The following is an 18,962-nucleotide window of genomic DNA, read 5'->3' on the forward strand; positions in this document are numbered from 1 at the left end:
CATGCAGCCTTTCCTCATTCTTGTGGGTTTCATTAAACTAAGAAGCACAGAACACTGTAAACTGATTTGCTACTTTCCATACCTGCTGCCAAATTTCCACTTCTGCAAAACCAATTTCAATCAAAAAAAAAAAAAAAAAAAAAAGGGAAAGTTAATCTAATTCTTCACATGGTCCAATTTATTCAGAATTGAGGTAAAAAGTTGGAAGAAAGGAAAGCAGTAGTTGGCAAATAATGCAAATGTTAATTTCTTGTCTTTATTTTTTAAACCGGTACATTGTCTCAGAATTGTTTCCTCCTCTTAGCTCTGGAAAGTTTTTCAAATGTGGACATTGCCAAACAATGACCTTGTTATAAGCCAAAGTTCAGTTATTTTAAGGAATTTACTACCTTTTAGCCGAACGAGTTCTCATGGAAATCCTTCCAAACCACTAACTTTGTTAAGAATTTTTACACGTTTACAATATAATGCTGTATAGCTTCTAAAAATGTTAGGGTTTTACTCTGTGCACTACTTCCGCCTTTAAGAAAGCAGTATAATCTAAAATTGGTGATATAGGAAAGACAAAGGGACACTTAAAAGGAAAAAGCATGAAGTAACTTTGGTGTAGCAACGTTGTATGACGGGAAAATCAAGCCAAAGGCAGGATGCAATGCATGCCGTAGGCTCTAGCTGCTAAGTACTAGACAGAAGAGGGATTTCGAAAGCATCCCATTTTGCATCTGCTGACTTATGAAAATATCTCCCCCTTCCTTGGTGTCTTGAACAGCAAACTCAGGTATGCATGTAAAGACCAACTGGCACCATGTTTTCAGATCCTTAGGTGAAGTAAGTCCCACTTAGTGAGCCAGAATCGAAACAGCTGGGAAATCCAAAACTGGAATTTTTGTGAAAAGGAAAATAATTACAACCACAAGAACTTAACAATGCGACTGGCCAACTTCCCAATTACAATGGCTTGCCAGACAGGAGGCAGAGGGGAAAGGTGAAGGGTCAGGGTCAAGAGGAGAAAGCTAGAGTAAAAGGCCCAAATGGGAGAGGAGGGTGACAGAGGAAACTGAGGCACCGGAAAGAGAAGGGACTCAGAGAAAAGGCAGGGTCAGCACTGTCTGCAACCCATCAACAGAAATAACAAAATATTCTGCCATGCGGTATGAAAACAAAAGAAGCCAGTACAACACTGTGGTCTTAGCCTTAGAAAAATCTCTCTGCACGCACCTCTTGAGAAGTATAAGAATCAAAGTTTGATGAAGGAATGTACTGGTCTGCACACTACTTAAATCAAAGCTCAGGAAGGACAGTTAAGGACTCACAGTCTGCATTAGTCCTCCTGGCAAGGCAACCTGTTCCCTGCTACCACAGGCCCCAGGGAAGCCTCCAGACCAGGCTGGGCAGTGCTTACCAGGGGCGGGGGTGGGGGCCACCACTGGCCTCCACCAACCTGAGTAAGGTTCCACTACCTCTGTTTCAAACTCCCAGGGAAGCAAACGGGAGGATGAACAAGTGGCCGAGCTGCACAATGCATCTGAAGCGAGTCTAATTCATCTCAAGCTGTGTGGTGTAGGAGCTGGATCTGAGTGAAAACGGCTTGTCTCAAGCATACGGTCCCTGAACAGGTTACTTTAGAAAGTGAATGATCATGCACAGGCTATTCCCCTGCAAAACTTCATGGTCCTGATAAAACTGTCCTCATTCTTCTCAGATCCCCACTACGACATGTGGCAGGTGGAACTGGTGCTGCTGATTTCAAAATAAGTAAGACAGACCATTCTTCTGGTAATTTTTAATGTTGCAGGCCTGTGTACACGCACCAAAAACAAAACACACACACACACACACACACACACACACACACACACACACACACACACAGTCACTTCAAGTATGAGTCTTCAAAAGTACCAAACATTTCTCTGATAATTTTAAAGTGCATGACTCTAAGGGCTCCTGGGTGGCTCAGTCAGTTGAGCATCTGACACCAGTTCGGTTCATGATCTCACAGTTTGTGAGTTTGAGCCCAGCCAACGGGCTCTGTGCTGACAGTTTGGAGCCTGGAGCCTGCTTCACATTCTGTGTCTCCCTCCCCCTCTCTGCCCCTACCCGGCTCACACTCTGTCTCTCTCTCTCTCTCTCAAAAATAAACATTAAACAAAAATTAAAATAAAAAATAAGTAAAAATGCATGACTCTACACTATCACATGCAGCGAATGTTTCTAATTCAGTTAATTATTTGGGCCTTCCAAGTAAAAGTACATTTTTCAAATACACATATAACTGAAGACTGGTACACAGTGACTTCAGACATCTTCATAATGCAGAATTGCCGTCTGACAATATTTTTACCAGCCTCTCCTCACCCAGGCCTTGCCAAAGATCCCCTGTTGAATCTAACCAAGAGCTAGAGCAGAACTCAGACAATGATGTTATTATGGGAAGAGATTCCATGTGAACACAGATCTATCGTTCAGTTAACACAGATTTTCAAACTCTCTGGAACGTAAAAATTGCAACTTTTAGAATTGCTCTTACTCAGAATTCTGTTGTTCATTTCAGTTCTACACCAAATCAGTGACTCACCACCCTCTGAGGTTGTGATGAAAACTGTAGCTAACACCCTGAAGGCAACTCCGAGGGGTGGGGTGGGGACAAGGCTCCAGGGATGTGAGCAGGAGGCCAGCCAGGACTTCAGAGCTGGGCTTCCTTTAAAGCAGCTCCCTTCCTTCCACTAAAAGCTTTCACCGACTGCCATCTCAACACGAACGCCACTTCAGCTGCTTTCCTTTGATCTGAGATGATTATTTTGCCAATTAAAAAGCAACTCATTCTCAGCCATGCCCAGAACTGGAGAAGACAACCACTGGAGACCCTCAGAATCCTTCCCGCCTCTGGACATGGGAGCATCATACCAGGAAAAAAAAAAAAAAAAGCAAAAAGCAAACCCCTGAGTTTGGTGCCTCCCTCCGTCTGTGGTGTGTACTTGTCTCCAAGACTATGCCTGTCTACATCAGCCTGGAGTCTGAGGCAGGGGGCTTCGTGCAGGAGGAGTACAGCATCTGCCCTGACCTCAAGGAGTCCATAGTCCAGTACTGAGTCTCAAGCTGGGTGGCCAACTGATCCAACAACTTGCAATAAAATGGCCTTCTGTGTTTCTGGATCTAATGGAGGAAGGCAGGAGGGACCAGGGCAATTGCTACTCAGAACAACTACAAAAGGGCCTGACATTCTTATTACAACACACACTCCTGGGCACCACCTCTCTTTCTGAGTCATAATCTCTTGGAACAGAGCCACGGGAATCTGTATTTTTAATGCGTTTCCCCCCACCCCCCACCAAATTCTCAAACATACCGACATTTTAAACAGGTCTAAACCCAAATTAAACTGATGTGTGTAGGAGAGGAGGCTGAGGGACCAGAGGTGGAAGGGATGGAGACAGGAGGAGCAGGCCTGCCAGGCCCAGCTCCAGGGCACCCCCTACCTGGGGTGGCTCAATGTGCCTGAATGCCAGATAAACAGGACCCACCACCAATGGAGCAGGTGGTGGGGGGAGGGGTGGTTAAGTGACAAGTCCTGAGTGCACACCCCACCACCAAATGACTGACAGAAGCCATCTTACCTTTCTTGGGGAGTCAGGGCTCAAGTGAGATCTAATTGCTCTAGAAAAATAGAGATGTAGCATGCCTTGTTTCTGAGTGTCACGGAACAATTCAGTCCTGTTCTGCATCTTAACAAATTAAAAGGAGCCCAAAAAAAGTGTTCACCTCTCCCGCTGACATCCAGGCTGCATAACAGAGGAGGCGGCATTCCAGGCAAAGGAGACAGGAAGAAGGTCTACGAGGTGTCTAGAGAAATGGGATGAAACAGGAAGCAGTGGGAGAGGGGCCTGGAGTCAGAGACCAGATCAGGTCACTGTGACCCAGTGGCTACTTTGCCCTTGGAAGGAAGGCAGTGACACTTGTCAGTTGTGCAGGCCAGGTTAACTACAGTGGTGATTCTCAGAGGGGGCGCCAGATCAGGAGCATCTGCATCCCCTGGGAACATGTGAGAAATGCAAAGTCTCAGGCCCCACTCCTACCAATCAGAAACTGCATTTTAAGGAGCCCTCAACTGAGACCCTTGTTCTAAAGTGCAGGGAAGAACACAGGAGGAGGGGAGAGAAAACCAGTAGTCAAAGGTGGAGCAATCTGTCCAGAGGCTGCTGCAGAAGTCTACACAGGAAGCACGAAGAATCTAAGGCAGTAACTACATGTAGGAAGGGGAAAAGCCATGTGAAAAAATACTTAGAAGTAAAATCACAGGACTTGGTGATACAGAGGTTGGATGTGCAGAGAGAAATGTGGGGAGCCAGAACAAGTCCAGGTTTCTGGCCTGGGTAACCAGCTTTAAATCAGGTGAAAGAGATCTTTTATATCATTGTACAGATAAATGTGCCAATGTCTGCCTCAACCTTGAAACACTCAACTCTGTTTATAAGCCAGCTTGGAGTCTTCCAGATTCAGGAAGATTGAATTTAAATGCTTTTATAAAACAGCACAGTTGTGAAATGCACCCATGTGCTTTCTTCTGATACATTCTTCAACTATATTTTTCAGTAATGCATCTTGGAAAGCTTTATAAACAAAAATCAATCCAGATTCAAAGTCTTGAAAGAAGGGGAAGGCTATAGAGAAATTACTTCACACAATCCAAAGTACAGCTATTTGCAGAGAAAAGTATGAAACACTGCTTAATGCTCATGATTTTGAACAGAAAGAAAACACAGAACATTGTCTAATACAAAACACATGGTAAAGGCTTCTCTGCCCAAGAATGCTATTTACCTTAAGTTATTAGGCTCAAGATATTTATGGGGGAAAAAAGTCCATTCTTAATTAGCCATACTCATAAGGGATGCTGTGTAATTGAACAATGGCAAATGCTTCAAAAATAATTTTTGGCTTTATGAAATGTTTTTACACTCATCGTTAAATACGGGTGTGTCTCATGTTCTGGATATTTCCTTTTAAAACAGCAACAAGGCCCACTCTGAAGATGTGACTCCAGGGAGCTGGGAAGCTATCCAAAGTCTACATCTCTAGGTCCTGGCCTTCCTTTGGCCACTTAACACAAAGCAGTCATCTGACAGGACTGTCAGGTCCTATGGTCTTTGGTTGTACAGGGCCACTGACAGCCACATTTGTCCACCTCCCACCAATGCTCTTTGAAATGGCATCCAACCAAGCAACAGCAGCGAGTCTGGAAAGGGAGGAACAGGGTCTGATTTGTCGCAGGAGAGACAAGGTCACATGCCCTTCCCTGACGCCATCATAGCACCCTACAGACTGCTCGCTGGGGTATCCTGCATGCAACAACCGCCTTACAGACTTACTCCAGAGTTGGAGAAGCTAAAGTTTAGCTATAACTCAGTAATGACCTTCAGACAGAAAAAGAGCTAATGCAGTCAGGTGGACCTGTGTCCTCACTTATAACCATTAACACTTAGGATAAGCCAGGCATGTTTTAAGCACTTTACATTATTAACTCTTGAAATCTTTATAAGAACTCTATGAGGTGGGTAATGCTATTACCAACATCCTCCTCTTATAGACAGGAAAATGAGGCACTGGCAGTTTGACTGACTCATGCAAGATCACACAGTTAGGACTGGGCAGAGCTGGGATTTGAACCGGCAAGTAGGGTGAGGTATCACCATGTGTCACCACCTCTCTCCTGGCCAGCTCCTGCCTCCATGAGCCGAGTCCTTCACCTGGTGCCCTTGCTGGCCTTGCCAGGCTGCTGTGAGATCAGTGAGATCAGAGATGGAAGGCTGGCTCATGGGGCTCAGGAGTACACAGCACAGGCACTGTTCAAACTTCAGTTCCCATGTACAAAACTCACTGGGAACCACACCATTCCCATGGTGTCACCCCCATTTCCTTACTTCCGCTTTACTCACTCCCAGGCCTGGCTTTATGTGCACTCCTGCCTCCACAGCCCCCACCATCATTCCCTTCCTAACGGACAGCACAGGCTGTGCATTTAGGCCTGGAATGATCCCACTAGCCTACTAAGCCATAAGTCTTGTCAGCCTTCAGTACCAATGAGGTCTTTAAAAATCTTGAAGCTCGTTTCTGAAATTCAAAAGTAGGACAGAAATACTGTACTTTCTAACAACACTGCCTAAGTTCTTACCCGCAGTTTCATATCCCAGGTGGGCTTCTCACTAGCTCTGTGGACCTTATCAGGATTGTCTTTGGGAAACAGCTGCCAAAACAACCCCCAAAAGTTCCAAAGGTCAGAGGTTGAAACCAACAGCAAGGATTCTTAGCCCACAGCTTGAAATGAACTGGGATTTTTACAAATACTTGCTAAAATCTACCCTGTCGCAGGCAGAGCATTTTCTTGAAATTATCTTTCTATAAATGAAGAGACTCAGAGTGCTCTAACAACCATTCACCAGGAACCAGGAATCCAAGTCCTTGGCTGCAAAACCACATTCTTTCTTGATAAACAATATAAAGAAAAATCTATCATCTAGTAAGCAGAACAGCAAGAACCCACTGGTCTGTTTTTCTACCAGTAAATGGAATGTTGGGACAGAGTTTTGCTACTCACTGGTGCCAGGACTAGATGCCCCCAGCATCTCCTCCTGGCCAGTGCTCTGCTCACCTCACCAAGCCTACCACACTAGGACACAGTGCATTGTAGCTGGACTCTGGAAAGCATCCCTACCACCATTTGGTGAGCATGCCCTTGCCTAGAGGAAGAACACAGAGGGATGGTCAGTATGCCAGAGAAGGAATGGTGAAAGCAAGTGAAGCCATCCAACCTGGAAGAGAGGGAGATCAGAGAGGGCATCAGAAGTGTCTTCAAATATCTGCCAACATGGATGAAAGGCAAACTCTGCTCTGAATCATAGGCCAGAGGAGGCCAGGAGGAGACACATTTCAATCCAGTCTAGCAGTGTTCCAGCTGCTGTACCGTCCTCAAAATGGGCTGCATTCAGTGGTGATGAACTTCCTGTCCCCAGAAAGGTTCAAAGCAAGGATGTCTCCTTTAATCAAGCAACATAGCAGAGGGAATTCAAAGTTGGATGGGTGTAGGTGACTATAATGTCTATGAGACAGAAAGTCAAAAAAGACAAGTCCTAGAAAAAAGTTCTAGAAAAAAAGACATCTGCCAGGAGGCAAGGAAATAGTGGGAGAAAGAATAGCAACAACAAATAACACAATATGAAAAAGGAAATAAGTGGTTGAGTCACAGAAATGCTATCCTTTAGAATCTCACCATTCCCCACTAATTGTATTATACCCCCATTCACACACCAAACATGAACAAATTTGGCCAAGTTCATGTAAAACCAATACTACTCAGCTATTGTCAAAACAGATTAGAGAAAGATTTGCAAAGTGCCCTCTTACATTTTGATTGTTCATGACACTATATAAAAGACAATCTTCTCCAGTTAGGTTCCTAAGGCAAAGAAAGGCTTCAGAACTCCCAAAAGGGTTGCTGGAAAGCCAGAGAAGGTTCTATGTCAAGGGAGCTATCTGTTACGCGAGAATGTTTGCAGTCTTGGCCAGAAAGAAGCTCAAGGCAGCAAAGTGTGTATTTCTAAAGCTGCAGCAAAAGAGCTTGTACATGAAAATCAGTAGGTCAAAGCAATGACCTTTGATAAAAGGCAGTATGTGCTCTTAGGAAATTATTTGAAAATAAATTATAGCCTTTTCTCTTTACGAGGAAGGTAGAATGCATGCTCCTTGAATTTTGTTAGCAGGATGGATGGATGCATGGATGGATACACAGATAGATAGATATGATAGATAAATAATATAGATGATAGATTGATGGTTGATATATAGGGATGATAGGTAGAAACAGATGTAGATGATAGATAGGCAGACAGATATACAGACAAATGGATGGATAGACAGAATCAGATAATAAAGATAAATAATATGATAGACAAGGCAGGTAGGTGGACAGATATAGTTGATAAAGATGATAGAAATACAAAAAGTCAGATAAACTCAGAAAACAAGCTAAAGAAACAATTGGAAAAAAATGAATCAAAATCATCTAACAATCTATATAACAGAACATTCTAGGCTTGTCGTTTATTTAGTATTTTAGTACCTCTCCAAGAGCCACAACTGTGGGATGTTTTAGCATTTAAAACTCACTCTACCCAAAAGTCAGTTAGAAATTAGGAGGTAGCCACAAACTATGCAAATTCACCTTTCATTTCAAACACGTGAAGTTGCATAAGTGCTACAAGAAAACAGCAGTCTCTAACAACAGAGTTTGTTTCAGGAACATGCTGTCATCCTGATATGAGCATAAGATGATAAGCTATAACCTGCCCCAGGACTCACTGGTGTGCCATGGCATTGGATCCAGTTATGTATGGCAGCAGCCCAGTCAATTCTGGATTAAAATTATGAGTCCCCAGTAGAGAGCATTTTCAGGGAAGACTTCGTTTTAAAGAGGTTAAAAGTCCACTTGTTTGGGCGTAATCCTTTCTCTGCCTTGCTTGACCATTACTGGTAATCTAGCCAGGGAAAGAGGAAATCTGTACCATGAGAGACTGAACCACGGCCTTAGTAACAAGCTAGAAAGAAATACTATTGGCCTAAATACTGAATTAATAAACAACATATTTATTAATTGCAAATTTCTATAAGATGTAATCAGATCACAAAAGCTTTTAAGGGACCTGGTAAAAGAAGGAAGGGCAATTATGAAAAGAGACTAGACCTTCAGTGCACAGGTGACAGGTTATTCCATCCCCTGGACTTTCCTCTAGTCATCTGTACACACTTGTTTAAAGAGACTTGAATTGTGAAGTCATGAAAGCAAAATGTTAAGTATATATCCAAATTCAGTGACCATAAAGTCTTCAAGAAAATGTATCACATTCCTAGTGTTTTCACTATTGTCCCAATGGCTATCTTACTAGCAGATTCCATTTTAATGCTAACAAGAAAGAATTTCATAGAATTTACTGATTAAAACAGTTTAAAAAAGAAAACCCTTCCTGTGTCTTTAGAGACGTGCCTCTTCATTGTCAAGCAAAATGTTCTGGAAGCACAGAAGAGAAGTAGGGCCACTTCTGATAAAGGGGTCTGCCATCTGGACCTCAGCATTTTGCAACTATCTGTCCTTGTTAGAAAAAATAGATTTGGGACAATGGCAATGAATTTTCTTTTCTGCATATTAAGTAAACAAATGAAAAAGGATTAGAAGCTGACATAAGACATCTGACATCTTTTCAACCACTATCTGGCCAACAGATATGTTCTAATCTTTACCCACCATTTTCTACCTGTCAAAACTAACACTCGCTCTAAAGCAGGGTTTCTTGACCTCAGTACCACTGACAACTGGGGCTGGATGATTCTTTGTTGGGGGAGCTGTTGGGTGCATTGTAGGACATTTCCAGGATCTCTTGTCTCTACACACTGGATGCCAGTAGCACCTCCTGCCTCCCAGTTATGATGACCAAATGTGTCCAGACAGTTTCAAATGTCCCCTGGACAAAATTGCCTCCAGTTGAGAACAACTGCTGTAAAGCATCCAGACCCACAATAAAATACCCCACCAGATCATTTAGTTTCTCACTAAATGAGCCCACAGGCTACACTCTGAACCCCAGACAATCATCTTGCAAATGTCTGCCATGAGCACAAGGTGGATGGGGTAGGACAGATAGGTCAGGACAAATGCACCGTAATCGGGGGAAAGCATCTGCATGCCATATCCTAACAGTGATAAGAACACGGAGCACAGCACCACCCCTGAGTCTGACAAACACTATCATACAGGAACAAAAGCTGAGGCACTGGATACCTCTGTATCCTCCCCATTGAGAGAATGGCTATATCTCAAACTCATGCCTTAATATTAGGCTTCTGAAGATCATTAAAACAGAGACAATTTTCAAAACACAGCTTTTCCACAGGAACCAGGCCATTTTCACTCTCTACAATCCAATTCACCAATTTAAAAACCAGACTCACAGTATACATGCTTGGGCCCTTCTTGAGCTGGGGCCATGAGGCCGTGCATATATCCTCCCAGACTCTTCCACCGCTACTTGATTTCAAGGCAGCACATTTTTAACTGGAAATTATTTGTGACAGCTCATAAACAGCTCTGAATACAAACCATTGTCAAAGGATGTATTAACAAATTTGCACTTCTCAGAGTTCCCACACAGGCAATTTTCTCATCATTCTGACAAGAGAAATGTTTAAGGAAAATGCAACAAACAGTTCTGAGATCTATGGGCAATGTTTTCCAAATAAGTGCAGCAAACAGCTATTTCATTTCAGCAATATGAATTTCCTTTCACCCCACCAAGTGCACCTGCAGCACTGGATGCCCAGACACCTGGACTTCCCCCTTCCACTCACTCAACCCCACCAACTTTGACCCTCTCCCTAGAAAAGAGAAGGCTCTCTATTGCATGCTAGAACGCACACCAGCTTACCAGGGGTCTCATTTGCAAAAGTCTAAGAAAGCATCCACAGGGCGCCAGACTGCTGGAAATGCTGTTGGGGGTGTTCTGTAACTCGACCCTGTTCATACCAGCTCTGGATTGAAACCCAGCAGACCGGATGAAATGCTGACCCCGAAAGCCAGAAGGATTCAGAAACACATACAATTGTTCTCACTCAGTGCTTCTCAAACTGTAAGGTGCCCGAATCCCCCCAGAGACCTTGTAAAAAGGTGGGTTCTGATTTGCAGGTCAGGGGTGGGGCTGAGAGCCTGCATTTCTAACCAAGATCACAGGAGGTAACTCAGATAACAGGGCCAGGAAAGTGACTCTAACTTAAAAGATGAGTGATATCTACTCCCAACATAGCTAGGACCTACCTCAGATACAGGAGGATGTTTTTAAGGGAAGCAAACTGATTTATATTCACCCAAAGTTCCCACCAACTGATTCAGGGCAGTTCATGGATCTCAGTCCTGTCAACATATACAATCATTGTTCTGATTATTGATAGAGCATTAAAACCTTGTGTGTGTACAGCACCCCTTCCCCCGGGGAATCCAAGTCCCTTAAATTGAATCTTGCAAAGAAATTCCATTTGATTTCTGGACAACGATTAACACTCATAATGTCCTAAATAAGCAGCACACTGTTTTCTAAAAGGTTATTGGAGGACACCTGGGTGGCTCAGTCAATTCAGCATCTGACTCGTGATTTTGGCTCAAGTCATGATCTCAGGGTTGTGACATCGAGCATATATCTGGGCATAAGATTTTTTCTCTCTGGGGCCCCTGGGTGGCTCAGTCGGTTGAGCGTCCAGCTCAGGTCATGATCTCACAGTTCGTGGGTTCAAGCCTGACTTCGGGCTCTGTGCTGACAGCTCGGAGCCTGAAGCCTGCTTCAGATTCTGTGTCTCCTTCTCTCTCTGTTCCTATCCTGCTCACGCTCTATCTCTCTCTTTCTCAAAAATAAATGAAGATTCAAAAAAAAATTTTTTTTAAGATTTTCTCTCTCCCTCTCTCTGCCCCTCCTCCACTCATGTGCACACGCACACACTCTCTCTGTAAAAAAAAAAAAAAATAGTTTAAAAAATAAAAATAAATAAAAGGTTATTGAGAACAAAGATTAAGCAGAAACAAAAAGAAAACAAACCATAGTAATAAAAGTAAGTCAAAATACCACTACTAGTAATTATTATCACTTTTCATTATAAAAAAAAATGTCTTCTTATAAAAAACAACAAAGTAGCTCCTTCCCTAATCTTCCCCGTTCTGATAAAATACAACTCCAGTTGCTCAACCAAAAGCTCTAATGAACGCTTGTCTTTCTCAGCCCTCAGCAAATCCTCAAAACTCCACCCTTCCAAGTCCTGATTCATCCTCTCACCTGGACTACCCTGGCCTGGGAAACCATCATCTCCAGAGACCTGATACTGCAACAGCCTCCTGTTCCATCACCCACTTCACTCCAAAGAGATCCTCATGAACGTAAGCCAAGAAACTACTCTGCTCCATGCCTGGAATGGCACCCTTTCACCATAACCCTCCAGGGCCCTCCAGGACCCTGCACACACATGCACATCTGGCCTCCCTCCTCTCACTCTCCCCCCTGCCCCCCTTGCTCCTCTTCAGTTACATTGAGGCCTTGCTCAAGGCCTTTGTACAGAGTTCTCTCTGCCTGGAAATCATTCTAAATACCCACATGGGCCACTCCCTTGGGTCCCTCCTCAAATGTCACCTAACTGCTAAAGCCTTCCCGGACCCCTATACTCAGAACCCCACTTTTGTAAACAGCGGAGTTTTACAGGAATACAATATTGGATGTTATGTGTAAGGGCAAGCACTTTATTTATATTTTTAGGCCCAGCTATACCTCCAGATCAGCTGAGCGGCCTCAAAGCAGCCCTTGCTCTGTCTGCACCCAGTCTTCCCATACCCCTGTCCACTCTCCACACTGCAACCTGTTTACCTAGAGCCTGTCATCCTTCAGCTTCAAGCACTCTACTGACTTCCCAAAACCTACAACATCCCACAGTCTCAGTAGAGGAAACCCTCAGGCCTCCTGTGGGAACCCCTATCCTGGCCTGACTCACTCCCTGTCCATGCTACTTTCCATTCCCAGTTGCTGAGTCTGTTCCCCTGCCTCTGGTGTAAGCACATGTTCTGGGCTGGCTCTTCTCTCACGTCCAGAAATCCCCATCCACCCCTGGAAACCAGGGAACCTCTCTCTCTCTCTCTCTTTCTCTCTCGTGTTTATGTTTGCCCTCATTAGCTCTCCCAGAGCAAGTCTACATCTATCCACAGGACTGCTTGATCCCTGCATTCTTCCCACTTCACCAGCAGCTCTGTGAGATCAGGCTGAACTCGCTGAGTCCGTGAAAAGGTTGTCAGAAATTCACGCAAAGGTCTCACGATCAGCGACACCCGAGTGTAAAGGGTCACATGCTCTGTGCTCAATCAAGAGAGCCTGTGTCCATTTTCACAGAGAAGAAATGAAATATCATAGACCCTGATCATTAGAACTTAAAAAAGACTATTCTGAATTCCAGCTTTTTCTGTCTCCATTGAACACATTCCTTCCTTCATTCTTTCTTTCCCTCTCTTATGTGCACAATTCACAAGGTAACACACACTGTACCTCCCTTTACAAATTAACCCCCATTAGCATCATGTGCCATAATCAATCCCAAAAGGAACCTTGCCTGCTGGTATTAAATCAGTCATTAGAAAGACTTATTAGCCAATCTAACGCTAGTTTACCTGCAGGCTTAGAAATGTCAACAAAGAGCAGGGGGAAGAGAGAAGAAAAAAAGGATTTTCAAAATATTACTCTTCCTAGATTCTCACATCTCTCTAAAGAAAAAAAAAACGGAACAAATAACACACTTCAGTAAACTGCCTCAGCATATTCATGCTAAGAATGGCAGCATACAAAAAAGCATCAGGCCCCACTCACAACAACTGTCACTGGTCACCTGGAGGCTCTGTCTCCTGCTGCCCATTTCCCATGTCCTCAGCAGCTCCCTCCACTTCTCTCCTGTGGCGCCTCTCTGCACTGACAATGCATCAAGACTGAAGGCAACCAACACTGGCCACTCAGGCCTCCCCTGGGACAGCCAGCAGTCTGATCCTGTATCAGGAGCCAGGCCAGCCAGAAATCACTCAGACTTGGGAGCGGGGGTGGGAGTGGTGGTGTGCCAGGAGTAGGCAGGCATGGACCCTGGACCCTCTGGCTGCCCCAATTTCTACACGAGCACATGTTTGTCTCGTGCCATCTGTTCTCTGAGGCCCTGTGGTGCAGGCAGTGGTTTGGAAAACAAGCAGAACACCCAGATACAAAATAGAAGATAAACCTAACAAGACTATACGGATACTAAACTAGAACAGGGCCCAGGTTCCAATATTCCTCTGTAGACATGACTGTGGATGTGAAAGGAAAGGGCAAACGAGGCTGCTTCTAAATGTTTCATGTAAGCCTTACTTGTAATATCAGCCAATGGCATCTAGTTTCTCACACTGGCTACTCCACATTTTTCAACAGCCTTTACACATATATTCAGATATTTGCCACACACGTCATCTCTGAGATTGCACTCTGGTAAGTGTGGACTAATTCACGCGAGGACACTGTGACACCACAGACACAATATCACAGTTGTATGTCACAGGCACATGAAAAATTCTTCACTATATATGTGTAATGAATTCCTAATTCTTGAGATGACTAAGTACAGAAGCTGGACCCTGTCACCCCCATCTACAGCAGTCTCAGTGCTTAACACTGCACGGGACACCCACCAACTCCCAATCGAGTAACTACAGTGACAACCCCGTCATCGGTCTTGGTTTTCTATTCATAACTGTAATAATCTTAGCAATGACTACTGGAAGTATGCCTCATGTGCATCAAAGGCTACCTGAGGTCAGTCACCAGGTCAGATCGGGGCTGTGGCCCCCTTGGGTCGCCAGTATCTGGCTGCATGGGGCAGAACTCACACAGTAAACAACTGTTGAAGGAATGAACGTATATTTGCATTTGAGCTTCAGCAATAATGTCCACCTTTCATTAAAACTCATTTACAGTCTCCAATACGAGGAGACTTCCAAAACATACTGTCTCTCACTGGAAGACCCAAGTTCCCTTGGAATAATTGTTTCTATGCAACCATAAAAATAACATTCTTTTCAATTCGCATCAGTTAGTCATCAGAGTTGAGTTTTCATAGAAGCCATACACTTGTTTTAAAGACCAGTTAAGAAAGGCATCCTAGCCTCCTCCATTGAAGGCCAAAGGTCAGGAATGCCACATTTGGATTAAGCAATTGTTCCTCAAGACATCATCTCCTTAAAATGTAAATAATCCCAAGGGGTCAATTCTGAAAACACTAACAGCTATTAACACCTTGGTGTGAAGTAGTTTAGCAGTGAAACCCATAAACCTATTTATTAGTAATCTGGTGGTCACTCATTCATTCAACAAACAATTACCAGATAACGCCTAATGAGAATAATGACTGTGCCCAGGACCAGCCAATAACTGGGGGAAAGCACAAGAAAGACAGCTCTGCCAGCAGAAAGGAGGAGTACATCTGCAGCAAGGGGTAACTCTTCAACCCATCAGCATCCAAGAGGGTGATGTAAGGATCCAGGGCATCTGGGGAAGGTGTAATATGGAAGTAAGGCCATTGTTCTCCTGTGAGAGCTTGCCCTTTAGCCTGGCTCTTAGTCACACATCTCAAGAAAAATGGACCTTTTCTTGAGGTCATGCTGGGTCACAACGAATAACAAGCACAAACTGGAAGTGACAAAGGCTCCAGAGAGACTTTTCCAACAATTCTTTCCCCATGTTCCTTGCATGTGAAGCATTCTTCTTGGAAATTGTGGGAAAAAGCAGGAAAAAGATCAAGCCAAGTCTGCATTTTAAAGGTGCATGCAGTAGCAATTCTAGAACATTAAGAAGAGACTGCATGACCATGCCAGGCAAGACTCTACAGGTCATGGGTACACACGTGGGAAGGGCACTGCCAGGGATCACAATAACCCATTTAAGGCCGACTTACTTAACAGGAAATAAGATTTGGTGGTGACAGAGTGTGATTAACCATACGCTGATCATGGCTGAGAATGGGTAATGGCCAACTCAGACACACTTTCTTGTTCTCTACTTTTAGAGAGTTTGAAATTTTATCATAATAAAAAGTTAAAAATAAAAATTGTTTAAAGAATAAAAAAGAGCAGTGGCTAAATGTAATGTGGCATATTGGATTGGATCCAAGAACAGAAAAAGGACTTTAGTAGAAAAGCTAGTGAAATCCATATCAAGTCTGTGGTATTAGTTAGCAGTTCTGTACCAATGTTAATTTGATACATGATCAAATTATCACAATGTTAATGTGATAAGTATGCAGTGGTTATGCAAAATGTAAATATTAGGGGAAGCTAGGTGAAGAGTATATAGGAACTCTCTGCACCTTCTTTGCAACTCTTCCATAAATCAACAATTATTGCAAAGTAATTGATGGAAAGTTAAAAAAAAAAAAAAAAGCAATGGCTTAGTGATAGAAAGGGGAGGGATATGCATGTTAAAATCCTGCAGCCACCCTGAAAATGTAACCCATAATACCAACTACTTCCTGGCATTTAAAAGCTAGCCAGGTTGGAATTTAACAGACTGCCTGGTGAGAACGGATGTGTTCCAAATTATGATGTTTAAAGGTCTTGAGTTTACCCTGGTCTTTTTGTCCTTAGCATGCCATTACTGTCTCTGTGTGGGATAAATATACATTTGCTTATAAAAATTAGGAAACATTTTTTAAAGTGCTTGTAGATAAAAAGGCATCACAGACTTTGGGGAACAAAATCAACCTAATTTTTTAAAATCTTGAGTTATAGATCTTGTGATCTACCTGCAAGACTATTTAACCCTGAGATTACTAAGTGCACATGTTCTCTTATTTTTACATGTGACTAACAGAACATCAGGAGTACAGACCACCAAGTCCTCCAAGTAAACCAGGTAAATGTTGCAATGGCAGCAGACAGGCTCTGACACAGCTCACTCTACAGTTCATCTCTGGAGGCCAGTTTTCCAAGACAGATAAACATGGGGAATTCTATCACCATGGATCATGCAGAATCCTGCCCACTCAAGCCAATAAACTGTAGTCCAGGCACCCGGGGGGTGGGGGTGGGGGGCTGCAGTATCTACATTTTACATTATGGCAGGGGCCACACAAAGGGAAGCAAACTGCACATAGCCTTGGTGTGTGAACGTGCATCAATAATAAATCTCTCTCTCCTCCTCTCCCCATCACCAATGAAGCACTTTACAGAAACCTGACCACAGATTTCTGTGAGTGATTTAGACAAGTGGCCCGGGAAAATTCCACACGTGTCCCAAACTCAGGGCTGCAGAAACACAGTGAATGCACATCACCAGGTGCCAGACAGCTGAGGTCCTCAGGGCCAGGACCGATAGGCACAGTTACAGACAAAGCAGACAGAACTTGATGGCAGTGCAGGCCGCAGAGCACTTGGACCTCTCAGCCTGCCAGCACAGCATCCTATGCAATTAGCTCTTTAGTGAATGCTTTATGGTGATTTTACACGATATGGGTTATCTGAATTTATCATTGTTCATGCACTTTAATTAGCCTCTAAAAATACAGGGACCCAACCTTCATGCCAATCTTTGTTCACACATTGAATCCATTTTTAACAATGCATTTTTAATTTGCTCTTGAGCATCTACTTATACATCTGTTAGTGCCCGCCTTGTAATTCCAAGCAGAGACCCACTCTGCAGAAAAGAGTAATGGCAGCTACAGTGTTCTGAGCCCCTGAACCCCACTACATGATAGACACACCCTCCGCCCTCTGCAAGCCTTGTTCCCTTAGTAATCCTACTGCGCTGCAGACAAGTAAATGTGGAAGCCCAGGAGAAGAGAGGGAAAGAGCAGGCTCATGCTCACATTTGAGAGCCAGGAGCTGCAGTCTGTGCAGGTGATCTGGGAGACCATATCACTTCTCTTGCTCCTCTTGAAGCAGAAACAATCATCCTGCTTGCTTTCATCCCACATGGAAAAACTCTGCTATCCATGGTCCTTAGGAACAAGTAGAGAGCCAGGGCCCAAGATGTGGGTTTAAGGGACACAGCCCACACCTTCCTACCCAGATTAACTTGGGCACATCACTCAACCTCTCAGTTTCCACATTTGGAAAGTGAGGATGACAATAATATCTGTACAGTAAGCATTTGGCAAAGGCTTATGTGAATATTAATTAGGAGTAGTAGCATTTCCTGCTAGAATAAACTCAGCAAAAACTTTAGGCAGCTCCCCAAACTGATATTGCTTAAACCCAATGCATGAATAAAAAAGTCTCCCCTCACCTGCCTGTCTCACCTGCCCCATTATCTCTGGTACTAAGTGAGAACTCACTAACAGTGGGGCCAGGGTGGAATTAAGCATGCCTCCCATAGTCAGCCCTCCACAAGGTTCAGAACCTGCTGGGTGACACACATGGTGTTCTTCCAAATCCAGGGACACGTGGTCCCTAAAAGTCAGGGTTATTCCTGTGTATACACTTCATGCAAACCGCTCAACTCTTGAAAGCATTTCTTGACATTTCCCCTTATGGCACTGACTATGGCACAGCTCGACTTTCGGGAACCCATCACCTCCACTAAATGGAGTGTGTGCAGGTCCAGCGAAATGAGACAAATGATAATATTCACCAAGCATCTCATGTGCATAAAGAGTAATGACCCCACTTTGAGGCATCTGGGTGGGTTAAACATCTGACTCGGCTCAGGTCATGATCTCACAATTCGTGAGTTCAAGCCCTGCATTGGGCTCTGTGCTGACAGCTCAGAGCCTGGAGCCTGCCTCGGATTGTGTATCTCCCTCTCTCTCTGCCCTCTCTCTCTCTCTCTCTCTCTCTCTCTCTCTCATTCTCTCTCTCTCTCTCTCTCTCTCTCTCAAAAATAAATGAACATTAAAAAAAGTAACAACCCCAAAAAATCTGTGTCCATGGGACACAGATAATACATGTGCTTTTGTTTCTTCCAGAACATCTAACAAAATTGCTAATGAGGCATACAATACATGCTTTCTAAATATTTATTAAATTTAATTTTAAAATGAGTATTCCCACCTATCCCTAAACACAGAAAGTCTCAACCACAGGGTCAATCCATAAGCTCTGCTAGAAGCTCAAACTGCACACAGGAACAGTCAAATGTAAGTTGTGTGCAGTGTGTGTGCATATGCATGCATGTGTCTGAATGTGTATCAGCAAGTTTGTGTGTGTCTGAAAGTACAGAAGACTGTATGTATGTCTATATATGTGCCTGTACCTTTGTGTGTATCTGAACATATATGAGTGTACATCAGTCTATGTATGTGTGTCTTTCAGGGGAAGGTAGGAAGAGGGATCTAAACTTTTGATGGCCAGGGAAATACAAATCAAAACCACACTCAGATAT

General features: G+C 43.7%; 1 protein-coding gene across 19 annotated transcripts in view; it reads right to left on the reverse strand.

The window, feature by feature from the left end:
- LDLRAD4 (low density lipoprotein receptor class A domain containing 4) overlaps positions 1–18,962 on the reverse strand; it is a 440,311-nt gene that overhangs the window by 396,115 nt on the left and 25,234 nt on the right. Inside the window, exon 1 of one of the 19 annotated variants that reach the window (XM_045041600.1) lies at positions 13,453–14,355. The exons of the other annotated variants lie outside the window; for them this stretch is intronic. The gene's annotated coding sequence lies outside the window, so the exon portion shown is untranslated. Of the gene's footprint in view, positions 1–13,452; positions 14,356–18,962 lie in introns of those variants that run through there. 19 annotated transcript variants of the gene reach the window in all.

Source organism: Felis catus, chromosome D3 (assembly GCF_018350175.1).
Source record: "Felis catus isolate Fca126 chromosome D3, F.catus_Fca126_mat1.0, whole genome shotgun sequence".
Lineage (NCBI taxonomy): Eukaryota > Metazoa > Chordata > Mammalia > Carnivora > Felidae > Felis > Felis catus.